General features: G+C 39.6%; 1 protein-coding gene across 2 annotated transcripts in view; it reads right to left on the reverse strand.

The window, feature by feature from the left end:
* The window catches only part of MAPRE2 (microtubule associated protein RP/EB family member 2), a 162,243-nt gene that overhangs the window by 109,900 nt on the left and 26,503 nt on the right, over window positions 1–25,840 (reverse strand). For both annotated transcript variants that reach the window (XM_060310151.1, XM_030876524.2), the window contains exon 2: window positions 25,025–25,086. The gene's annotated coding sequence lies outside the window, so the exon portion shown is untranslated. The remainder of the gene's footprint in view (window positions 1–25,024; window positions 25,087–25,840) is intronic.

Raw genomic sequence — 25,840 nt, forward strand, 5'->3', positions numbered from 1 at the left:
AAAAGCTTACTTCATTAAAAAAGAGAGGGAGAGAATGCAACTGGAAATCATGAATTAAGATCTAAGTCTCCATAAGAAATGTTTTAATTAGCACTTACGTTTTGTTTACTCAAGAGCTTATAATGCCAAGTGTCTTTTCTCAATTCACACTCGCTATAGGGCATGAGCATGAGGGGTCCAACTACAGAGTATAGCACATAAAAGCATGAAGGCTTACCTTCAAGTAGCTTCCACTTAATTTCTACGTGAAGGAATCAGACTCCTAGGAAATCCAAAGGGATCTTAACATATAGGGAACCACGATGAGTTAACAGTCAGCTGAGAGAGCGAGATCAATTCTTGGGATTAACTCCTCACACAGCCTGCCTTTCATACCCTCCCCCAAAGGCCCATCTCCAGTCTCTTCAATGAGGATGTCATAAGCCTTCAAAGAGGCAGCAATGGAATCAATATGAATGAGACATAATGGCATGTAGTGCAAAAAGCATGTCTAGTGCATTTCTATTATTTTTGTCTTCCCCTCCTTCTTCTGGGAACTATTCCTTCAAACCTTGTGATTCTAGTAAAGCTTGCCAATTATAATATTCCATCCTCCCAGACCTAAAGATTGGTTCAAGGTTAGGTCTGTGACCCAAGCCAGGCCACTGAATATTTCTCTAGGATTAAAAAAAATTAGAACTGCAGTAGGTGTGTTTTCGAGGTGGGATATGGGAGACGGTATCTTCCTTACTGAAGATACCACTTTAGAATTAATATAGTATACTGTTAGGCAATAAAAATAAATAACAGGCATCCAAATCAGAAAGGAAGAAGTAAAACTGTCACTATTTGCAGATAGCATGATATAGTACATAGAAAACCCCAAAGACTCCACCAAAAAACTGTTAGAACTAATAAATGCAGTAAAGTTGCAGGATACAAAACCAATATACAAAAACCTGTGGCATTTTTACGCACTAATAGTGAACTGTTAAGAAAACAATCCCACTACAATTGCATTAAAAATAATAAAGGAGTAAATCTAACAAAGTAGGTGAAAGACGTGTACATTGGAAAGTATGATGAAAGAAATTGAAAGAATTAAAGAATACGCAAATAAATGTAAAGATATTCCACGCTCGTGGATTGGAAGAATATTGTTAAAACGTCCATATTATCCAAAGCAATCTGCAGATGCAATGTAATCCCTATCAAACTACCAATGGCATTTTTCCCAGAAATAAATAAACAATCCTAAAATTTGTATGAAACCACAAAAAATCCCAAATAACCAAAGCAGCTTGAGAAAGAGGAACAAAGCTGGAGGTACATGCCCCAATTTCAAACAAGATTACAAAGCTATAGTAATCAAGACAGTACGGTATTGGCATAAAAACAGATTCAAAGATCAGTGGAACAGAATATATAGTCCAGAAATAAACCCATAAATACATGGTCAATTAATTTATGGAAGGGAGCCAAGAATACACAATAGGGAAAGACACTCTCTTCAATAAATGGTGTTGGGAAAACTGGACAGCCACATGCAAGAGAATGAAACTGGACCACTATCTTATGCTATAAACAAAAATTAACTTAAAATGGTTTACAGGGACTTCCCTGGTGGCGCAGTGGTTAAGAATCCGCCTGCCAATGCAGGGAAGATCCCACATGCCACGGAGCAAATAAGCCTGTGCGCTACAACTACTGAGCCTGTGCTCTAGAGACCGTGAGCCACAGCTACTGAAGCCTGCGTGCCTAGAGCCCATGCTCTGCAGCAAGAGAAGCCACCACAATGACAAGACTGTGCACCTCAACGAAGAGTAGCCACCACTCGCCGCAACTAGAGAAAGCCCGCGTGCAGTAACCAAGACCCAATGCAGGCACACACATAACACACACAAAATTAATTAATCAATTAATTTAAAGAAATGGATTAAAGACTTGAACATAAGACCTGAGACTATAAAACTCTCAGAAGAAAACATAGTTAGTAAGCTCCTTGACATCAGTCTTGGTGGTGATTTTTTGAATTTGACTCCCAAAACAAAGGTAACAAAAGCACAAGTAAGTGGGACTGCATCAAACTAAAAAACTTCTGCACAGGAGAGGAAACCATCCACAAAATGAAAAGGCAACCTACCAAATGGGAGAAAATACTTGCAAATCATACATCTGATAGGGGTTAATAACCAAAATATATAGGGAACTCATACAACTCAATGGGAAAAAAACCCAGCAACATGGTTTTTTAAAAATGGGCAGAGGATCTGAATAGACATTTTTCCAAAGAAGACATCCAGATGACCAACAGGTACATGAAAAGCTGCTCAATATCACTAATCATCAGGGAAATGCAAATCAAAATCACAGTGAGATATCACCTCACACCTGTTAGAATGGCTATTATAAAAAAATAAGCGTTGGTGAGACTGGAGAAAAGGGAATGCTCACACACTGTTGGCGGGAAAGTAAGACTGGTGCAGCCACTATGGAAAACAGTACGGAGTTTCCTCAAAAAATTAAAAATAGAATCACCATATGATCTAGCAATTACACTCTGGGTATTTACCTGAAGGAAACAAAAACACTAACTCGAAAAGATATGTGCACCTCCATATTTACAGCAGCATTATTTACAGTAGCCCAAACATGGAAGCAACCTGAGTGCTCATCAACAGATGAATGGATAAAGAAAACTGGCTCACATGAGCATGTGTGTGTGCGTGCGCGTGCACGCCTGCACACTCACACACACACACACACAAATATTATTCAGCCATAGTGAAGAAGGAAACCTTGCCATTTGCAACAAAACAGATGGACCTTGTGGGCATTATGCTAAGTGAAATAAGTCAGACAGAGAAAGACAAATTCCACATAATTTCAATTACACGTGGAAACCGCCCCCCCAACAAAACGACAAATTCAAACTCATAGACACAAAGAACAGGTTGGTGGTTGCCAGAGGTGGGGGGTGAGGGGTGGGTTTAATGGGTGAAGAGGGCCAAAAGGTACAAACTTCCAGTTACAAAATAAGTAAGTGCTGGGGATGTAATGTACAGCACGGTGCCTATAGTTAATAATACTGTATCGTATATTTGAAAGTTGCTAAGAGAGTACATCTTAAAAGTTCTCATCACAAGAAAAATATTTGGAACTGTGTGGTGACGGATGTTAACTAGACTTACTGTGGTGATCATGTCACAATGTATACAAATATTGAATTGCTGTGCTGTACACCTGAAACTAGTATGTTATGTCAACGATATCTCAATTAGAACATAAAGTGTACTACAAATTGTACATTTACTATATTTTTCACAGAAGAGAAGTGAAAAGAGGTCATGGTTTGGATTCATACAGACTTGGATTTGAAACCAGACGCTGGTTCTTAACAAGTTGAGTAACCTTCGACAATTACTTCTCCCAGCCTCAGTTTCTTCATCCGTAATGGGGGTACTAAGATTTACAAAGTAATATTTTGAGATATAATATTACAAAGTAGTATTTTGAGTAATATTTTGAGTAATATTTTGAGATATTTTGAGATATCTCAAGATATATTTTGAGATATATTTTGAGGTAGGTTCCCACTTTGTGCACTGGGGCCATAATTTTTTTTTGAATTTTATTTTATTTACTTTTTATACAGCAGGTTCTTATTAGGTATCTATTTTATACATAGTACTTTATATATGTCAATCCCAATCTCCCAATTCATCCCACCACCACCAACCTCCCAGCCACTTTCCCCCGTTGGTGTCCATACATTTGTTCTCTACATCTGTGTCTCTATTTCTGCCCTGTGAACCAGTTCATCTGTACCGGTTTTCTAGGTTCCACATATATGTGTTAATATACGATATTTGTTTTTCTCTTTCGGACTTACTTCACTCTGTATGACAGTTTCTAGATCCATCCACGTCTCTACAAATGACCCAATTTTGTTTGTTTTCATGGCTGAGTAATATTCCATTGTATATATGTACCACATCTTCTTTATCCATTCATCTGTCGATGAGCATTTAGATTGCTTCCATGACCTGGCTACTGTAAATAGTGCTGCAATGAACATTGGGGTGTGTGTGTCTTTTTGAATTATGGTTTTCTCACGGTATATGCCCAGTCGTGGGATTGCTGGGTCATATGGTAATTCTATTAGTTTTTTAAGGAACCTCCATACTGTTCTCCATAGTGACTGTATCAATTTACATTCCCACCAACAGTGCAAGAGGGTTCCCTTTTCTCCACACCCTCTCCAGTATTTGTTGTTTGTAGATTTTCTGATGATGATCATTCTAACTGGTGTGAGGTGATACCTCATTGTAGTTTTGATTTTCATTTCTCTAATAATTAGTGATGTTGAGCAGCTTTTCACGTGCTTCTTGGTCATCTGTATGTCTTTGGAGAAATGTGTATTTAGGTCTCCTGCCCAATTTTTTTTTTTTTTTTTTTTTTTTTTTGCGATATGCGGGCCTCTCACAGTTGTGGCCTCTCCCGCCGTGGAACACAGACTCCGGATGCACAGGCTCAGCGGGCATGGCCCACGGGCCCAGCCACTCCGCAGCACGTGGGATCCTCACAGACGGGGGCACGAACCTGTGTCCCCTGCATTGGCAGGCGGACTCCCAACCACCGCGCCACCAGGGAAGCCCTCCTGCCCATTTTTTGATTGGGTTGTTTGTTCTTTTAATATTGAGCTGCTTGAACTGTTTATATATTTTTGAGAGTAATACTTTGTCCATTGATTCACTTGCAAATATTTTCTCCCATTCTGAGGGTTGTCTTTTCGTCTTGTTTATGGTTTCCTTTGCTGTACAAAAGCTTTGAAGTTTCATTAGGTCCCATTTGTTTATTTTTGTTTTTATTTCCATTACTCTAGGAGGTGGATCAAAAAAGGTCTTGCTGTGATTTATGTCAGAGTGTTCTTCCTATGTTTTCCTTGAAGAGTTTTATAGTGTCTGGCCTTACATTTAGGTCTCGAATCTATTTTGAGTTTATTTTTGTGTATGGTGTTAGGGAGTGTTCTAATTTCATTCTTTTACATGTAGCTGTCCAGTTTTCCCAGCACCACTTATTGAAGAGACTGTCTTTTCTCCATTGTATATCCTTCCCTCCTTTGTCATAGATTAGTTGACCATAGGTGCATGGGTTTATCCCTGGGCTTTCTATCCTGTTCCATTGATCTATATTTCTGTTTTTATGCCAGTACCATATTGTCTTGATTAAAGTAGCTTTGTAGTATAGTCTGAAGTCAGGGAGTCTGATTCCTCCAGCTCAGTTTTTTTCCCTCAAGACTGCTTTGGCTATTCAGGGGCTTTTTGTGTCTCCATACAAATTTTAAGATTTTTTGTTCTAGTTCTGTAAAAAATACCACTGGTAATTTGATAGGGAATGCATTGAATCTGTAGATTGCTTTGGGTAGTATAGTCACTTTCACAATATTGATTCTTCCAATCCAAGAACATGGTATATCTCTCCATCTGTTTGTGTCATCTTTGATTTCTTTCATCAGTATCTTATAGTTTTCTGAGTATAGGTCTTTTACCTCCTTAGGTAGGTTTATTCCTAGGTATTTTATTCTTTTTGTTGCAATGGTGAATGGGATTGTTTCCCTAATTTCTCTTTCTGATCTTTTGTTATTAGTGTATAGGAATGCAAGAGATTTCTGTGCATTAATTTTGTATCCTGCAACTTTACCAAATTCATTGATTAGCTGTAGTAGTTTTCTGGTGGCATCTTTAGGATTCTCTACGTATAGTATCATGTCATCTGCAAACAGTGACAGTTCTAGTTCTTCTTTTCCAATTTGTAACAGCAATCATTTTGTTATCTCTTGTTATTCTGGAGGCTGACTGGGCTCAGCTAGGTGGTTGTCACTTATCTCTCACACAATTGTAATTAGAAGGTGGCTGACTACTGAAGTCATCTTAATGCTTCCTCAGTCTCACAACTGGTGGTTGATGTTGCCTTTTGGTTGGGACCTCAGCTGGGGCTCTGGCAGAACACCTACACAGACCACTCCTTGTGGACTGGGCTCCCTCACAGCATGGTGGCTGGGTTCCCAGCACTCTGATCCCTAAAGAGAGGGCAGAAGTGCATGGCAGTTTTAAATCTAGTCTTAGAAGTCACAGACCATAACCTCTGTCATACTTTGCTGGTCAAGGCAACCACTGAAGTCCATCAAGATTCAAGAGGAGGCTTCCCTGGTGGCGCAGTGGTTGAGAGTCTGCCTGCCGATGCAGGGGACACGGGTTCATGCCCCGGTCCGGGAAGATCCCACATGCTGCGGAGCGGCTAGGCCCGTGAGCCATGGTCGCTAAGCCTGCGCGTCCGGAGCCTGTGCTCAGCAACGGGAGAGGCCACAACAGTGAGAGGCCCGCGTACCACAAAAAAAAAAAAAAAAAAAGATTCAAGAGGAAGGGATATTGACTTCATTGATATGCTCAGTGGGAGGAATATCAACATTACACTGTAAGGGAAACATGTGGATGTACTGTGGCAGCCACCTTTGGGAAATGCATTCTGCCACACACACCCTGCTTCACCTTTTTCTCCCTATTTCTTCAGCATGGGGTTGTTACAGCAGGAATTCCAGGGAAGAAAAGAATCAGGGCTGAAGCGCTCATTTTCAAAATAGACTTTTAATCCCACGGCAAATAGGATAAGCTGAAGACATTAGTGAGCCTCAGAAGTCTGATTTACAATGATGAAAGGCTTAAGACCCTTGAATGACTCAGAACCTAAAGTTCATGCCATCAGTCATAGGACTCCATGACTAGTTGGAGACAATTGAGGTAGAGGTTGGTGAGTATCCCTGAGAGGAATCCTGCCCTATGTCCAGCCACACCCCAAGCTGGCTTGGGAATTTACAAATAGAGGGAACCTGTCCTTTTTCATAGCTGGAGCCCTGAGGGATGGGAAAGCCACACAGAAGCTCCTGACTCACCACAGCACAAGGAAAGGAGGGGACAGATGTTGGTGAAGGGTTTCGGGTGACACCGATTTTTCTTCAAAGCTGCCCAATATTTCTGGGGAGGGAGGGAGAACACACCTGACCCCGTGCAGTAGTGACAGAAACGTCAGCAGCAAAGAATAGGCCTGTGTACTGACGAGCCAGTTTTCCTGATGGACAGCTGTCATGAGAGCAACTCAAAAAATCAAATCTCCACTCAGGTTTCCAGAAGTACCTCGTAAAAATGTGGTGTGATGTCTACAGTCATCGCCGCCTTCTCTCACTTACTGAAGAAGCAGACCAGAGGCAGAAGCAGAAATTAGGTTGGCGCCATTGGTTTGGACAATTCACAGTGCATTTAACGAGGAAGATTCTCCCCTACTTGGCTCCCTCTCTTTCCGCATCTCCTGCTTGAACAGACTCAAATCCAGCAATCAGTTTTGAATCCTCAGCTTTTTGCCCACCCTTCCTCCCCATCTCTCTGATTCGGTCACTTACCTGTTCATTTCACAATGTGGCATTTAGGCGTCTCCCACTTCTGACACCCCTACTGTGGACGTTATGCCTGGCTTGAGAGACTCCGGAGGGGTTTCCTTGCTTCCTGATGCTCCTCTCCGTGCTTCTGACGTATCGACACAACATCTACCTTTTCTCCCTTCTTTTCCAAAAGTCTTCAATGGCTCCCTATCACTTTCAGGATGAAAATTCCACGTTTTACTTTTGGCGCTTAGGCCCTACACAATCTAACTACCCTTAGAAACGTAACCTCCACCACATATGGTAAGAGAGGAATTTAACCTGGTTAACTCTTAACCAGGAATGCTAGTTCTGCCTCCTGGTATCAGCAGAAGAAAAGACTTCCTCTACACGTAATTAGCGGAGAGAAGCACGTAACCGTTCCGATTGCGAGTCCTTTACAAATGTTCCTGTAGAAATAGATTCTTCCATGTGATTATTGTATTGGACTAGGTTCAGTGGGACTGCGAGACCTCTAAGCTACCACTTTAAAATAACTCAGCTTGCTTCATCATAGAGCTCGGAAGACGAGATAAACTTGGTCAGGTGAATTATGATGTAAATGTAACAGTATCTGAGTTGTCCTCGCAGCGTCCCTGTCCATCCAGGACGAGGAGAGAGAGCCAGGAACATTCAGCTACTGCCATCTCATCCTTACAATTGTTCTGACTAATCAGATTACATCACTGAAGTCCAAATCACTCTGCGTTCAGCAAATTAAAATATCAGCTGAAAAATTCATAAGGCGATTATTGCTTAGAAGAAATAAAGAATTGTAGGGTTGCTATTTCCTACTGCTGGTTAGAACATTCAAAGTTCCTCAGAGGCTGGATGACAGGTCCAAAGAAAAGGCTCTTCGGCCGGTCACTTACATTTGGACACAACCCGTTAAACAGCAGCCTCATATTCTGCACGCAAAACACTCAACTCAGGGTGAAGGAAATCATTCCCCAAACGGCCTCCTCCCACATTTGCAATATTTGAGGAGAGTTCCTGAAGTCTGGACACAGTGCTGTGGAGCTGAGCCAATAAACTTCACAGCGGTTACGAAACAGCTGCAAATCCATGCTTATGTCATGCTTTGTACAAATACTATATAAAGGACACATTCAGATCAAGAGAAGAAATATGGCTTTGCTAGTGTTAAAGCAAGATGCTCGATTTCACTAGGAAGATTTAAGAAGAACCTCCAATGTTTCCTAATTATGTGGTTCTAAAATGTATAGTTAACCTGGATTACTTTTATTTTATGTTCTCCGTTTCCCCTCCTCCAAGCCAAAGAATCATTTACTTCCACCCTTTAAATTCATCACTCTAGCCATTGACAACATGGAGGGAAAAAACCCAACCACAACCCCAAACAAAAAGAATCTGTCCAAACTCTCAGAGTCTCTTCACACTGACTTTACCTGGCAAAAGACAGTGCCTTATAGTGATGAGAGATGCTGCTGTCCATAATATTGTCTGTGGTATAAAGATACTAAATTTACTGAAAAGACATTTTCTTGATTCCTTTCGAATGTCAGGCAAATGTAAGAGCCAAATTTTCTGCATAATTTTACACACGATTATAATTCTTTCCAAAATGGGAAATGGAGGTTAAGTGAACTTTTGGATCCTGTTTCACAGATCTTAGTAAATTTTATTAATCTCGAGATTCTTATTTTCATTTGCTGAAGAAAAGCAAGTTATGTAGTTATCAGAAAACATGTTTGTTTGTATAAAATGCTTTGTTCTACTGCAGTCTAAAAAAAGTGGTATTTATAGCCAAAAGCTTTCAACAAAGGATATTCCACGAGTGAGGGATGAGGTCAGGGTGTGAATGAAGGAAGAGGGACGTGAAGAGTTCGTAATTTACGTAAAAACCTTTAGTGAATAGGATCAAGCCCAGGAAGCTGCTAAAATTCCAGCTCATGGTAGCAGAGGAAGATTAGAAGCTTATTGAAAACTCAACAAATATTCTGAGCCCTGGGACTTTGAGAACTTCTAATGTAATAAAATGTGAGCACTTTCCCTCTGCCACAGATCAAATCATTGAAAGAGATCTGATCTAACAGTACACACAGTTAGCCTGAAGCATCAATTCTTGGTTGTGTATATGAAAGTTTTGACCAAAAAATGATGTTATTAACTTATTCTTTACTGTAGCCTATAGTGGTTCTTTAGTGTAATATATTTGGCATTTATGATTAAATAAAAAATATTTGGGTTATCATATTCTTATTATGATAAATATTCGACCATATTATAAATATCACCTAATAAAATACTACATTTTCACCCTTCAACTAGCCTGGAGACATACCACTGGGTAAGAAACAGCAAGGTAATGATAAGTTTAAAAATAAGTATATTATCCTGGGTATCATTTTGTCAGTAGCTTCAGTGTAGATTACCTTGTAAAGATATTCACGAAGTGTGAAAATATCATATATCTTTGCTTCACCCTTTTTTAAAAAATCTGTCCTATTCAAATATCTGCACAACCACCAAATGCTATCAATTCTTCTCAAATTGCCTCAACATTTTTTGTTTGTTTGTTTTGGATTTTTCTTTTGTTTTTTTGTTTTTTTTGTTTCCATCAAATCTGTGTCCCCTGAGAGGCAGAGAAATGTGATAGCTTCTGGGAGTCTTCCTGGCTAAACTCGTTCCTTCCAATCCATTCTATATATATGAATAGTTATTTGTAGTTTATAAAAGTAATATGCACACGTTAAGCATCAGAGGACTACAGAATGTATAATATTAAATGTGTAGTTAATGTTTTTTTAAACTATGTTTAGCTCTTGTGAGGTTACAACTGTATCTCTAAAAATTCGGCCGTTTTTATTCTTGATTTATCAACATAGTATCTATTTTCTACTATAAAAGAAATTCGACATACTTCTATTAACTTTCTCCTCTCAATTACTGTTAATATTTAAAGTTGTTCCAGTGGTTACCTTTACAACTTCAAGCAATATCCTTAAAATTTCTTGACTCATTCCAAGGAATATTACTTATTAACTCTTCATTTTATATGTTTCTTCTCAATTTTCCACTTTTATTTTTATTTATTTATTTATTTATTTATTTATTTATTTATTTATTTATTTATTTATTTGCGGTACACGGGCCTCTCACTGCTGTGGCCTCTCCCGTTGCGGAGCACAGGCTTCGGACACGCAGGCTCAGTGGCCATGGCTCACGGGCCCAGCTGCTCCGCGGCATGTGGGATCTTCCCGGACCAGCGCACGAACCCGTGTCCCCTGCATCGGCAGGCGGACTCTCAACCACTGCACCACCAGGGAAGCCCTCACTTTTAATTTGCATGGTTTTACCTTTATGTCTCCTTTATCGTTTATATTTACATTATGTTCTATGACTGTAGTCAAGTCTTCCTTGTTTTGACTATAGGTTGCTTCTAAACTTGAAATCTAGTAAATGGCATTTATGATTATGTAATTTCTTATTCTCTCCAAACTCAAGTGGTATTACCTTCCGCAGAGAAATAAATATGTCATTAAATCTTGAATCTTGCAGTCAAAATAATAAGATAACAAAAACATCAGGGTCAAATGAATTATCTTTTTTCACAGGCCATTAATTGTTCCAAAATATATCTCATTTTAAGACTGAACTTGAATTTTAACAGGTATGTCAAATACATAGATGTGTTATCTCTCTATATTTCTATACTGTATAGTTTATTTTTCCTAGACTTTTTTTTTTTTTTTTTTTTTTTGCGGTACACGGGCCTCTCAACTGTTGTGGTCTCTCCCATTGCGGAGCACAGGATCCGGACGCGCAGGCTCAGAGGCCATGGCTCACGGGCCCAGCCGCTCCGCGGCATGTGGGATCTTCCTGGACCAGGGAACGAACCTGCGTCCCCTGCATCGGCAGGCGGACTCTCAACCACTGCGCCACCAGGGAAGCCCCTTTCCTAGAAATTTTAACAATTTTTTTTTTGGACAGAAGAAATATATACCATCATCTCATGATAAAAAATACTCAGATTCTAAATCTAGATATATATAATAGAATGACTTTTTTTTCTGTAAGACATTCATCATGGAACCCACTATCTAATTTGGATCAACTGATTTGATATTACTGATGGCATCCTGATATTTCTTATAATTGGACTCTTCCATTAGTTCCATAATTTTTTGGATGTTAATTTATCCTTTATTTTATTCTCTTGTATTTTCCTGGACTACATCTTCAAGTAGTTTTTTGAGAGGCTAAGAGAAGTATTCAAGGCTTTTCATGTCTGAAAATGTCTATTTGTTCTCACACTTTATTCTTAGTTGGGCTGAGTACAGAACCATGGTTTCAAAACCAATCCCCTCTGAACTTTGAACACATGGTTCCACTGTCTCCCAGTCTCCAGTATTATGTATCAAAGTTTATGCCATTCAGGTGATCACTCTTCTGTGGGTAATGCTCTCATTGTCTGACTTTTCACCCCAGAAGCTCTAAATCTCTTTTATCCTGAACTTTCACCAACACGGGTTTGGGATTTTTATATTTATTTTACTCAATGGTCAGTAGCCTCTCTTAATCTGAATCCTTATGTCTTTATTTCTTTCTCTCCAATGTCTCTACTTTTCCTTTTTTTTTTCTTAACATCTTTATTGGAGTATAATTGCTTTACAATGGTGTGTTAGTTTCTGCTTTATAACAAAGTGAATCAGTTATACATATACATATGTTCCCATATCTCTTCCCTCTTGCGTCTCCCTCCCTCCCTATCCCACCCCTCCAGGCGGTCAAAAAGCACCGAGCCGATATCCCTGTGCTATGCGGCTGCTTCCCACTAGCTATCTACCTTACCTTTGTTAGCGTATATGTGTCCATGTCTACATTTCCTTTAAGGACTCTTCTTAACCTTGAACTTCAAGATCACCTTTCCATATCACTAATACTTTTCTTACATTTTCCATCTTCTCATCTTTTGCTCTATACTCCGGAATACTCTTTAGCTACATTCAGGAAGTCTTTCTCTTGATTTTTAGTTTGCAGGAACTCATGTTTTCTAACTGCTTCTTATCCATAGCTACTCTTCTTTTGAAAAGGGGGTAGTGAAGTTTAATAGATGCAATACTTTTCATACTGTCTAAGGATAGTAATTAGATTTTTTTGTTGTTTTCTTCTATCCTCAGAATTATTTTATCTGGATTATAATAATTCTGTGAATGATTTCATCTCTTCTTTTTTCATTTTTCTTTTGATTAAAAAATTACCTAGCAATATAGTCCTATCTCTTTCTATCTTCTAGAAGTTTGTCAATTTCTGGTCCTCATTCATGTTTCCAGAATTGCCATGCTTTTATTCTTTTTAAATTTTATTTCAAATGAAGATCTGGAGAGAAGGGAAACAACCGTGTAGACTACCATCTTAAAACTAATTTTTCCATAGAGTATTGCATCATGTTCAATATTTCCTACTATCTAAAATGTAAAGTTTAAATAACAGTCTGGTATTTGGGAATTGGTGCGGTTAGAGCCCAGCTTGTCTTTCTTCTTAACCCTCCATTTATCACATTAAAGAATCAGTCATCCCCTTACCCCATTGAGAGGGGTTATGCTCTGTTCCCTGTATCTTCTGACTGTTGCCTGCAGTGTCCTTTTTCCTTTTTTTTAATTTTAATGTAATCATATTTTACAAAGGTAGGCTCAGCTCAAAGTCTGCCTCTTCTGAAGTCTTTATGAGCATCCTAAGATGGCCAACATTCTGTATTACTTAAAAACATTTGAGTTCTGTACAAATGATTGTTCTTTGAGCCAGCAATGTCAGTTTTTTCAACCAAAATTTTATCTACTATTGATATTTTTTGGACCCTAAAGTCCGAAATAATTTTACCTAAGTGGGATTAACTTTTAAAAGCAAATGTTTCATGTTTTGATATCTCACTATACAATAAAAATATCAATGTTTTGATGAGATGCAGCTTAAAAAATAGTGCGCCTGAGTTAGGCAATTTTTATTATACATTGTTTTCTTGATCAGGTGGTAAGAGTAGTTGGATATTCTTCTTTCAAGACAACTGTATAGCATTGCTACGGTGTAATTACACAATGTTCCAAGCACTCAGTTCATTTTTTTTTTTTTTTTTTTTTTTTGCCGTATGCGGGCCACTCACTGTTGTGGTCTCTCCCATTGCGGAGCACAGGATCCGGACGCGCAGGCTCAGCGGCCATGGCTCATGGGCCCAGCCCCTCCACGGCATGTGGGATCTTCCCGGACCGGGGTACGAACCCGGGTCCCCTGCATCGGCAGGCGGACTCTCAACCACTGTGCCACCAGTGAAGCCCATCAGTTCATATTTTTTGACAGACCAAGCAAAGTTTCTAAGCCAGGCACGGGAAAAAGATGCTAATGGTTCAATCCAGCTTATAAGCCAAAGTAATGCTGTGTGAGTGGCATTACCTCACACAAATCTGAAACATATCTCTCCCCAAGAGCAAAAGTAAAGTTAGAGACACAAGAATCCCATGAGAGAAACTCTACCAGGCAGGTATTATATAGCCTAGTCATTGCCTTGAAAAATAACAGAACACCACCTCAGCAGTTTGAAACGTCATGGTCCAGTAAAGGTTTAACACCGTATTCCAAAGCAGAAGTATGAAGTACTGGAAAATAAAAAATCCTCATGGCCTAGAATTTAGTCCTCTAGGGAGGCACTCTGAGGCTTATTCTAGCCTTGACTGTTCATGTTCCCTAATATAGTTTGATATCAACTTGATCACCTGTGATTCATTTGAAAGGATTTCTTGAAGACTCAAACATGACTAACTTTAGAACAGAGGCAAACACGTCAGTGCATGCATTTTAGGCAGAATGATATTTGAGGTAAGGGATGCTGAAAATCTGTTATCCGCAAGTCACTGGGCAACCTGATTCCAAGCCAGTTTTATAGACTATACAGAATTCAAGAAGCATATATTACGTAACTAATGTCTGGGAGAGGGGGTGGTAATTAAAATAGAATGCATCATCTGTTGCTCTTGAGAATATCACGTTTTAGAAGTTAAAAATTACATATGTGAAAAATTTGTTTAAAATCCAAGGTAATATCCAATTAGGAATTCCACAGTATAATAACTCTTCACAGGGGATGTGGAAACACACAGATAGGAGACTTCCAGCCAGGGGTATTAACCAACCAATTATGATCTATAGGTTTAAAACCTGCCGAAGTTAGTTTTTCAACAGACTCTACACATCAGACAATGGAAGGTTGGAATAATAATGGTAAGTCGACTCTAAATACTATTGTATAGATATTAACACTGTGATCATGAGTATGTGTGGCAGCATGGAAACTGCTCATGACAAAGTGAAATAAAAAGCAGTGTCCTAAAGTATGCACAAGGTATGCTTATAACTATGTCAAATTATATGAAGGGGGGCATTTGTTAGGGTAGGATCATAGGTGTTTGCTTTTCATGATTTCCACCATTATTTTCAATAGTGGACATTTTGGAAATGCCATAGAAGTAGAAGAAAATATACACGTAAGAGACATGTGAGAAGGCAGGCAGCATTTGAACTCTGGGAGATGTTTGATTAGATGACTGTAGATAATCTAACCTACCTCTCGTAAGATATATCATAAATATATAGAAGTACCAGGAAGCTTGAGACTTTGCTGTGATGGTAACTAAGCTGTTGGGATCTGTCTTTATTTCTCGAGTCAGTCCGAATGACTGTACATCTATGACACTAATAGTTGTATTTCTATGGGGGGCGTAAGCTACAATCAACATAACTGAAGTGGTAGGGGGTAGGGAGGGCAGGGAGGAGAGGTGGCACACAGGTACAACTTCTGAGATAATTGGATTAAACACGCACACACACACGCACACACACGGAATTAAAGTCTGTGAGTACTGCTTGTGGAAATAACTTTGGATTCACACCTGCTTGCATTCGCATCTGTCTCTACCACTTACTATGTGCCTTGAACAAGCCAGTCATCTCTCTGAAAACTCAATTTTCTCATTTCTAAAAAAGCAGAAACAAGGTTCACAGCGGACATATATGATAACCGAGACATTAATGTGTGAAGTTGCTAGCTGGGTATTTGTACACAGTAGGCATTAAGTTTTTTCTCTCTCCCACACTTTTCTTTGTACACAGGACTCCAGTGTTCAGGTATCAGAGACAAAATTCAGGTAGAAATGAAGGTGACTCTCCCCTAGCAGTAGGTTGTTTTCAGATCTTGCCCCCTCCCCCATGCTTACCCTCCCATGGGCCAGCGTCCCTAGGCTATAACCAACTTGAAGGCAGGATGAGGCCAGGCCAGAATTGTTTGGCCATCAAAGACCAGAGTGAGTTTCCTGGGTTAGCTCTGCTTGTATGCTGCATTTAAATTTTCTGTACTGTCTAATCTGGCTTCTAGAGATGGACGGTCCAATACAGTACCACTGGCCACATGTGGCTATTTACATTGAATTAAAATAAAATAAAATATAAAATCTTCCTTAATCACATAGCCACATCTCAAATATTCAATGGGCACATATGCCTAGGGGCTCCCCAAATAGTTGGTATAGATAGAACATTTTTATCACTGCAGAACATTTAGAACTCTGCTCTGAAGCTGTGGGGTATCAGTGGGAATAAGAAATGTCATAGGCTTCGTACTCATCATCTTTGTTCATTAATTCTTCGATTTTTTAATGACTTTCAGGCCAGAAAAATAAACTTAGAGAGTGAAGCCAGGTAGAAGAAACATATTTCCTGATTAGGGGGCCTCAATATATACAAGCATTCCAGGCACCAGCCTAGGAGACATCAATAGCATTCTTTCCACATACCACAGCCCACTTGTAAAGAAAATTGTGATAAGATATGTCAACCTCAGAGTAATTTAAGTGACACTTTTGCTAGCAAAAATGAGTCTTTCTTAACCCGATCCTGGTGCTCTATGCATAAGGCAGAAATCTCCTCTAGGGATATACAATCTATGAACGGTTTGCCGAGCAGTTCGGCAGTTTTATTTCTTCACACAATGCAACGGTTGCCTGTGGCGCCACCAATGACAGGCAATACAGGTTTGTGAATGGGAGATGTGACGCCAAACTACTCAATAAGCCGCTCAAAGTTTCATTCTGAACCAATCGATTGTTAATTACGGGTGGCCCCCAACAATCTATTCTGTCAGCAGGGGGCCCTCGTGTGTTAGTTACAATCCCTGTACAAATATCGAACTCATAAACCAAACAATCAAGAGCTCTTAACCCAGTCATTTGGCTCGTGCAACATTTTAAAAAGAAAGAATAAAGCATTTGCCCACCTGAAAGTAAACATATTGTCCTTGACATCAATTTCATGTTTCCCCAAAAAGGAACCCTTATAAAGTTTTCATCTACTCACAGGTACATATGCCTTGTTTGAACTGTTGAACCCTGCTGGGGGGCAGGGGGAAGAGGCACCCTGCCTAGAAGATCAGCACAACTATAAATTCATGCCCTCCACACCTGAGTGGGTGTCAATGCTTCCAGGTCATCCTTCTGCTTCCCTACTCAGCACTCTGTCATTATTCACAAACTAGCAATTTCAATACTTTTTCAGTTTCTTTAGATCTCTGACCTTTCCACCTTCCCTCCCTCAGCAGATAGCCTTGTCCTTGACTTCAGAGGGTAATTGAAGCCATTAGACAAGAATTTAAGTTTCCTGCCCCCAAACCTACACATTTACCTGCACGGTAGTCATCTTATTCTGTTTCGGGCTTATTTAAAGCTGCCCTCTCCACGCCTCCATTTCCGCCTCACTCCTCAGCTTCCATGCTGGGTTCCACATTGGCCACGAGATTGAAATCGTCATCACCAAGATCACTAACAACCTTTTGCTTGCTAAACGAATAGGCACTTTTAGTCATTATCTTACTTAACCTCTGTGGAACATTTGGGTTTATCAATCCTTGGCTTTTGCTCAGTCTTGAAATGCTATTTTCCCTTGGCTTCCATGAGAGCATATACAACTGGTCTTTTCCCCATGTTTCTAGCTAAGCATTATCAGTCTCTCTCTCTCACTGTAGTAAAATACATATAACATAGAACTTACCATTTTAACCACTTAAGTGTAGAGTTCAGTGAAGTGGCTACTCTAGGTACCTCATATAAGTGGAATCATACAGTACTTGTTTTTTTGTGACGTTTCACCTAACATAACGTCCTCAAGGTTCATCCATGTTGTAGCATGTAGCAGAATTACTTTCCTTTTTTAAGGCTGAATAATATTCCACTGTATGTATAAACCATATTTGGTTTATCCATTCATCTGTCGATGGACATCTTGGTTGCCTTTGGCTATTGTGAATAATGCTGCTATAACCTACCCCTTAAATATTGGTGATCTTCAAGGTTCTGTTCTCCTTGGACAGTTTTACCGAGATTCACAGCTTACTGCTTACATGCTAGTGACTCCAAAAACTATACTTGTGGTTCATTTTTCCCTCTTTTGGGATTCAGATCCCAAATCTCTATATACGTACTCTTGGATGTCATGGGCACCCTCAACTCAACATATTTAACACCGAGTTTCTGATTCTTGCCATCGCACTTTCAGTGTTCCCTCAACCCTGTGTTTCCTATCTCAGTAAATACCACTAGAGCTCCCACTTACTTATATCAGGCACCTGGGCATCATCCTCTGCAAACCACAGCACTGCCATTGGCGGAGCTCCCAGGGAAGCCCACTGAACTCCACGGTTGCCAGGTGACTACTTCTTACTTTGACATCCCTGAAGGGGGTCCCGAAGGATAATGAGTGCTTTGGCCAAAGACCCCTCTCCATTAGTCCCCTCTATACACACCCTGTATTCCCTATAGCCGTTACCTGACTTTTCCTTCTCAGCACTGAAATAGGCTTACCCCATAGCAAGCACTCAATACACGTGTTGAATGAATGAATTAGACCTTGACCTCTCCCTTACCCATGCTGGCTATTTTGCCTTCTAAACTATTCTCAAACCCACCTATTTTCTCTACCCCAGCTGCCACCATCAGCTAATCTAGATGCTCATCAACATCCTCCACTTTGTGTCTCCACTTCTAATCTTATCCCCTCCCGATCACTTTCATACAGTTGCCAGAGTGACCATCCTAAGATAAAAATGATAGAAGTTTTACTTCTCTACTTAAAACACCTCAACCATCACTTTCAGGATAACAACTCAAAGTTCTTCACTGGCCTCACAAGGCCCTTCCTGATCTGCTTGTTCATCCAACCCTCCTTCTGACTACTACCTTGATGCTGCAGCTCGTTACTGAATGTCTTTCAATTTTGCTAAAATGTCATATGCTTCTCTTATCTTCTTTCCAGGTCTTTGAAGATGCTACTCTTTCTGCCCAAACAATCCCTCATTCCCTGCAGTCTCCCTCTCCCCAACACCTGCTAGCTCCTCCTTTTTCTTTGGGTCTTAGATGAGATGTCACTCCCTCTTGGAAGCCCCATCTGACCTCCCTGCACCAGTCGTGGCTTTGCTGTCACTGCTAGGAGGATCACAGGATGCCATGGGAGCCCCTACCATAGCCGTTAGCACCCTGTAGAGGAAGTTGCCTGTCTTATTAGTGTCTGCTATGGTGGGCCATAGCTCCATCAGTGTTGAGACCCTGACTTTCTTGCCCAAAACATATCCTCGGCACCTTGCATGGTGATGGGGCCATGGTAGAAGTTTCGTATTTAATATGTAATCCTCCAAAAATAATTTGACTTGGGACATTTCAAACATCCAGAAAAGTAGAAAAAATTGTATAATAGCATAATGTACACCATACCCACCAGCTATGTTCTGTAGTTAACATTTAGCCATATTTTCTTCATCTAATCATCTTTCTCTCTTTGACAAATCATTTTGAAATAAGTCATGGAGAAAATGAATGAATTCTAAGTCTCACCAACATGTTCACAGACCATATAAAATAAGCTACTGAAAAAAAGGATAAAGAACCACGAATAAAAACCTTTAAATCTCTACTTAACTGTAGTCCAGTGAAATTCAGAAATGAGAACATTGAGCTGTGCACCAGATACTTTTTTATGAATGTACTCTCACTCCATCATTTAATTCTCCTGAGTCTCACAAGGTCACCTCATTAATAAACAAAAGGAAATCTGTCAAGAACCTGTAGCTCCAGGAGGTAAAGGAGAAAGAAAATAAACATTTGCTGAGTGCCCATAATGCATCCAACACTTAATGTTACTGCCAATTATTCTCACAACAAACTCAAGATGTAAAAACTCAGTGAGGTCAAGTTATTTGCCCAGAATCTAAGGGAGGTAAATGGCTGATGCAGGAATTTGTTCCAAGTTCCCTCTCTTTCTACCACTATTCATTACTTTTAAAATTAAAAATACTTACTTTAAAATTATTTTTTGCTGTGGTCCGAGAGGGGTAAAACACATATCGCTTCTACAGGCACAAGGAATGCTTAGGCTAACACTTTTTAGTTCTTTTTACTTCGGTGGTATAGATGAGGCAGAAGAAATGACAGCAGTGAATATGGCACAAGAGCATGTGAGAGTCAGAAGCCAGGGTTCTGGTGCCGTGGCATTGTCACCAAATGTCTGACACTAGGCTAGTCACCCAACTCTCTTCACAAAGAACGTGCATCTGTCAGATGAGTGAGTTGGATTAGATTATTACTGAGGTTCCTTCCAGCTGTTAGAAAACAAAACACCCATGAAACCTTGTACTTCTTAGTGCTTTGCTTCAGTCATCAGCTGGTGAGGGCCAGGATGTAGGTCTTGCTGATCCCAGCCTTAGGCTCTGTGCATTCTCAGTTAATATGCCCACTGGGGGAGCCAGCTGTAAATGTAGGCCAATTTTAATTGGAATGTTGGTCAGTACAACTAGAGTAACCTTCAAACTTCCAGAAGCAGATCTCCCACAGATTCTGACCCAATAACTGATGATGAAGACAATGCCAAAAGAGGAGCCAGGGAAAAGCTCCTCTTCAAAGAAAACCCTAGTTTCATCCCTACCTCCATGTGTATCCTCTGCTAGATAAGCCATCCAACCGATCACACTTACAATTTTATTTTTAAAGGCTGTCTACTCCACTAGAGAGTAAGCTTTGAGAGCTCTGTCTGTTCCCCTTTATATCCCGAGCTTGTAGCACAGGACTTGGCATGTAGTTGTCAATCAAGACATGCTTATGGAATGAAGGGCAAATCTCACCATCTCCAAGCATCCCAATCCAATTTACCTTCAAAGTTTGGCTCCGATGCCATTTCTACCTCCCCTCATCCCTCCCAAATGCCTTCATATTTTAACTATATTTCTCCTATGGTGTGTCTCATCTTGTGTATTTTATTACAGTTATTTACTAGGTATCTTAGCTCCCCAGTAAGGTCAAACTCAGACAGAAGCTATCTTCTGCTCACCATTAAAATCTTACAATACACAGTTCATAGTAGGCACTCAATAAATGTTTCTGGAAGGAGCACATCATTTATATATTGATACATATATGTTTACATATACACACACACACGAAGTAATTGGCACAGTTCTTTACGTATAGAAGACATTCAATAAATATTATTGAATAAATTAAGTGCTACTTCTCACAAAGTTGTGGTGAGCCTAATACCCTCAAACTGTAAACACTTGTAAAGTACTCCAAACCTTTTAAGAAAAGATGTGGGGGCTTCCCTGGTGATACCCAGGTGGTTGGGAATCCACCTGCCAATGCCAGGGGACACAGGTTCGAGCCCTGGTCCGGAAAGATCCCACATGCCACGGAGCAACAAAAGCCTGTGTGCCACAACTACTGAAGCCCACGTGCCTAGAGCCCGTGCTCTGCAACAAGAGAAGCCGTTGCAATGAGAAGCCTGCGCACCGCAATGAAGAGTAGCTCCGGCTAACCGTAACTAGAGAAAGCCCGCGCACAGAAACAAAGACCCAACGCAGCCAAAAATAAAATAAATTAAAAAAAAAAAATGTGGTAAACTAGATTAAAAGTCATACAAATGGTCATAGCCTTGGATAATAATCTTCTGGGATTTTGTCCTAAGGAAATAAACAAAACCAAAGAAAAAACAAACAACTAAACTGAACCAACCAAAACAATAACAAAGTCTACAAAAAATTTAGTATAGCATGTTTTAGTGAAAAATTAGAAGATATTTTATGGCACATTGATACAACATAATACTATTCTAATGATTGTTCTGATGACTCATGAAAGACGCTTGTGATTAATATCAAATAAAACACAAAATTCACATGTGCTATGTTATCCACTATAGAAAAACAGGAATACTTAAGGAAATAGCAAATATGCAAAAAAAAAAAAAAAAAAAAAGAAAAGAAAAAAAAAGAAAGAAAAATAGTTATTTTGGGGTGGTATTGTTATGGGCGATTTTTTTCCCCTAAAGTTTCCTTTAAATTTATTATTTTTATAATAAAAATTCTGGTAGAATCAACATAAAAGTTTCCTTAATGTGGCTGTATTTCCTATAGACAGTTATTTAGTGAGGACCAAAGCATAAATTACAATGTCTGTTAATAGCTATCGCTCCAGTATTTGACACTAGGACTCAAGTGATACCTGAGTAGGGATGCTATTCTGTGTCATGAGGTACAAAGCACAGGCACGGTGTGCAGGTGCAGGAACAGATTTGGATGAGAAGAAAGCAGTTAGACCCAGCAAAGGAATCTTGGGAACCACACAACTGATGATGAAATTGCTCACTCAAGGAAACTATTAATACTAGCTTCCGAGAGGGTTAAATGAGGAGGCTGCAACCCAGAAGGGATATGAAGAGAAGGGAGAAGAATGAGGATGGCCGTCTTCTTGGTTCTCCACCATCTCCTATTTCCTTACTGTCTACTATCGCAGACAAGGCTGTATACCCTGCCAGCCAAATGCTGCTGGCTGCCTGTTTTTTGTAAATAAAGTTTTATTGGAAGCCAGCCAAACCCATTCATTTATGTTTATTATGTTTTCACGCTACAATGAATTGAATAGCTGTGACAGAGACTGTACGATCAACAAAGCAGAAAACTATTTACTATGTGGCTCTTTACAGAAAAAGAATTTGTCCCATAGCCCCATATATATAAGGAGGTTTATACACAGACACCTAATTTAGATATCAGGCCATCTTTTTCTATTACTTTTTCTTCAAACATGCCAGCTTGGAAGATAAATTATACAATCACCTTATTATCCAGACAGAATTTTGAGGGTGAAAGGGGGTGGTAAAGATGATATTCCAGGACAGCAGAAGTTAACTAGGACTGTCCTGGACACCAGATATATAGGCCCCCTCCTAGGGCACACGAGTGGGTTTCAAAGGGCACTCAGTGCCTGTCCAGGGACTGCTTTTTTTTTTTTTAATGAAGTATAGTTGATTTACAATGTTGTTTTAATTTCTGTTGTACATCAACATGATTCAATTATACATATATATATATATACACATCCTTTTTCAAAAATATTCTTTTGCATTATGGTTCATCATAGGATTTTTTTTTTTTTTTTCTTTTTGCGGTACGCGGGCCTCTCACTGTTGTGGCCTCTCCTGTTTTGGAGCACAGGTTCCAGACGCGCAGGCTCAGCAGCCATGGCTCATGGGCCCAGCCGCTCCGCGGCATGTGGGATCTTCCTGGACTGGGGCACGAACCTGTGTCCCCTGCATCGGCAGGTGGACTCTCAACCACTGAGCTACCAGGGAAGCCCCATCATAGGATATTGAATATAGTTTCTCATGCTATATAGTAGGACCTTGTTTATCCATTCTGTATATAATAGCTTACATCTGCTAATCCCAACCTCCCACTCCATCCCTCCCCCAACCCCCTCCCCCTTGGCAACCACAAGTCTGTTCTCTATATCCATGAGTCTGTTTCTGTTTCATAGATAGGTTCATTTGTGTCATATTTTAGATTCCACATATAAGTGATATCATATGGTATTCATCTTTCTCTTTCTGACTTACTTCACTTAGTATGATAATCTCTAGTTGCATCCATGTTGTTGCAAATGGCATTATTGCATTCTTTTTATGGCTGAGTAGTATTCCATTGTAAATATAATACGTACTACATCTTCTTTATCCATTCATCTGACGATGGACATTTAGGTTGTCTCCATGTCCTGGCTATTGTGAACAGTGCTGCTATGAACTCAGGGGCTCATGTATCTTTTTGAATTATAGTTTTGTCTGGAAATATGCCCAGGAGTGGGATTGCTGGATCATATGGTAATTCTGTTTTTAGTTTTCTGAGGAACCTTCATACTGTTTTCCATAGTGCAGCCACTTACATTCCCATCAACAGTGTCTGAGGGTTCTGTTCAGGGACTGCTTTTACGTGCACATGGAAAGCTCAGGCGGCTCCTCTTATTGGTTCTTCCTATTTCAATTGCCCTCAGATGCCTTTCTACTTCCCTCCCTCTGTCCCAGCTCTGTCCTAGAGCCAGTTCTGATTGTTGAAGAGGGCAGCTCTTTGGGCAACACTCAGGGTACATACAGCATCTCTACTTTCATTAGAGCAAAAGGGGCAAAGTTTACTCATCCTATTTAAATAAACCTTAATTATTTCAAATCATTACAAATAAGAATTCTGTACCTGTAAATTTCACTTGGTTTACTATCTAGGCAACTCCTTAAAATTCTACTCTTCTTTAGAATTTTCTGTTTCTCTTCTCAAATAATTCATTTAAAAATGACCATCAATCATAGCATTTATCACGAAGAGACCCCAAGACAAATATGGTCTATTACCCATTGATTTGAGCTTTTAAGACTCACCAATACTGTTTGGAGAATTATTGAAGAATGAAGTTTCTAATGTTATCCTTCCAGAATGATAAACAAAAGAAAACAACACATACCCCCCACACACCTATTTTCCCCCTAGTAAAAATTTCGATGCTGTGGGCAAAAAGTAAAACAAAAGATGTTTAGAGCACCCTTAATGAAGTCTAGGACTTTACACTTTGTGAGACTATTCTCGGTGTGAACAATAAATAGCTCAAATCTTTGAAACCTTACTGGATGGCTTTCCAAATATTGCCATCTGGTGGAATTTCAGTTAATTGTTCCTTTGTTCTAGTGAGCTCCTGGAATAGTAGGTGGAACACCAGTGGGAAACAACAGAAGGTCAAATGATTTTGTCTCAAACACAAATCCCAAACTGAAAAAATGAGGCTTCCCGAGCTTTCATCTCCTTTAAGATGCCCACCTCTACTGTAAAGCCAACAGAGCAGTTGCCTGGATTTTTAACAAATAATCCCTTCTTCATAATTAGAAATGTCATGAGGTCATTTGACTATATCTTAAATTTCTCTCACTTCACTTCTCACCAATAAGATCTCCAAAGTTCAAGTTTAACTGGCTTGAGCATTTTTAGAGGAATTGCGGATAACAGTTAATTAGCCCTTAGTACATATGGGAAATGGAATGTAGTTTGAAAAACAATGTTTTAATGAAGCATGTTTACTCGAATACTCGCTTTAACTGTATAATGGAATTTTGAAAATAAATTTGTTACAAAGGCATTAATAATACGCACTCCAATTTAATCTGTAAACAGGGAGTCATGCAACATAATTTACGTTGAAATCTTACCTTGAGCATCCAGGCTCTCTCCCTGGCTGTCGAGAAGAAATGTTCCTCTGAGAAACAGGATACTGGGATCGTAAAAATGAAAAGAAAAAAAGCATTTACTGTGCTGAAAACATCAGAGCAAAGGGTTGTTTAGTTCATTGGGTGTGGCCAGCAATGGAAGAGAAAATTAAAAAGCACACATCCAAATTCGGTTGACTTTATCATATAAGAGAGTAACTCAGCCAAACAACAGGGTTGTCAGCTACATTATTATATCAGTTCTTGGGTTGATTAATCATAGTTTGAGAGTATTTAGATAATGTCAGTCCTATGAAGAGAATTTTTTTTACCCTCCCCCCCATAGCCTCATGTGATGAGAATCATGTGTTAGCAGATAACCCAAGGAACCGATGTCCCCAGTGAGGTATCAAATGCCAACGTCAATTAAAGTATTGACTTTCCCAAACTTGGGTTAATCTGCAGACTTTATATCTAGTATCAACACAGGCTTATTCTTCTAGTTAAAAGATGTGTTTAGGGACTTCCCTAGTGGCACAGTCGTTAAGACTCCGTGCTCCCAAGGTGGGGGGCCTGGGTTTGATGCCTGGTCAGGGAACTTGGTCCCACATGCATGCTGCAACTAAGGAGCCCACGTACCGCAACTAAGGAGCCTGCATGGCACAACTAAGACCCGGCGCAACCAAATAAATAAATATTTTAAAAAAGATGTGCTTAATTTTAACAGGACAAGCATTGCCAGGATCAAACTTCAAAATATATACACCATCAAAGAATTATTTACTTTCTTTATATGAATTTGCTATTTATCTTCAAAAC

Source organism: Globicephala melas, chromosome 13 (assembly GCF_963455315.2).
Source record: "Globicephala melas chromosome 13, mGloMel1.2, whole genome shotgun sequence".
Taxonomy (NCBI): domain Eukaryota; kingdom Metazoa; phylum Chordata; class Mammalia; order Artiodactyla; family Delphinidae; genus Globicephala; species Globicephala melas.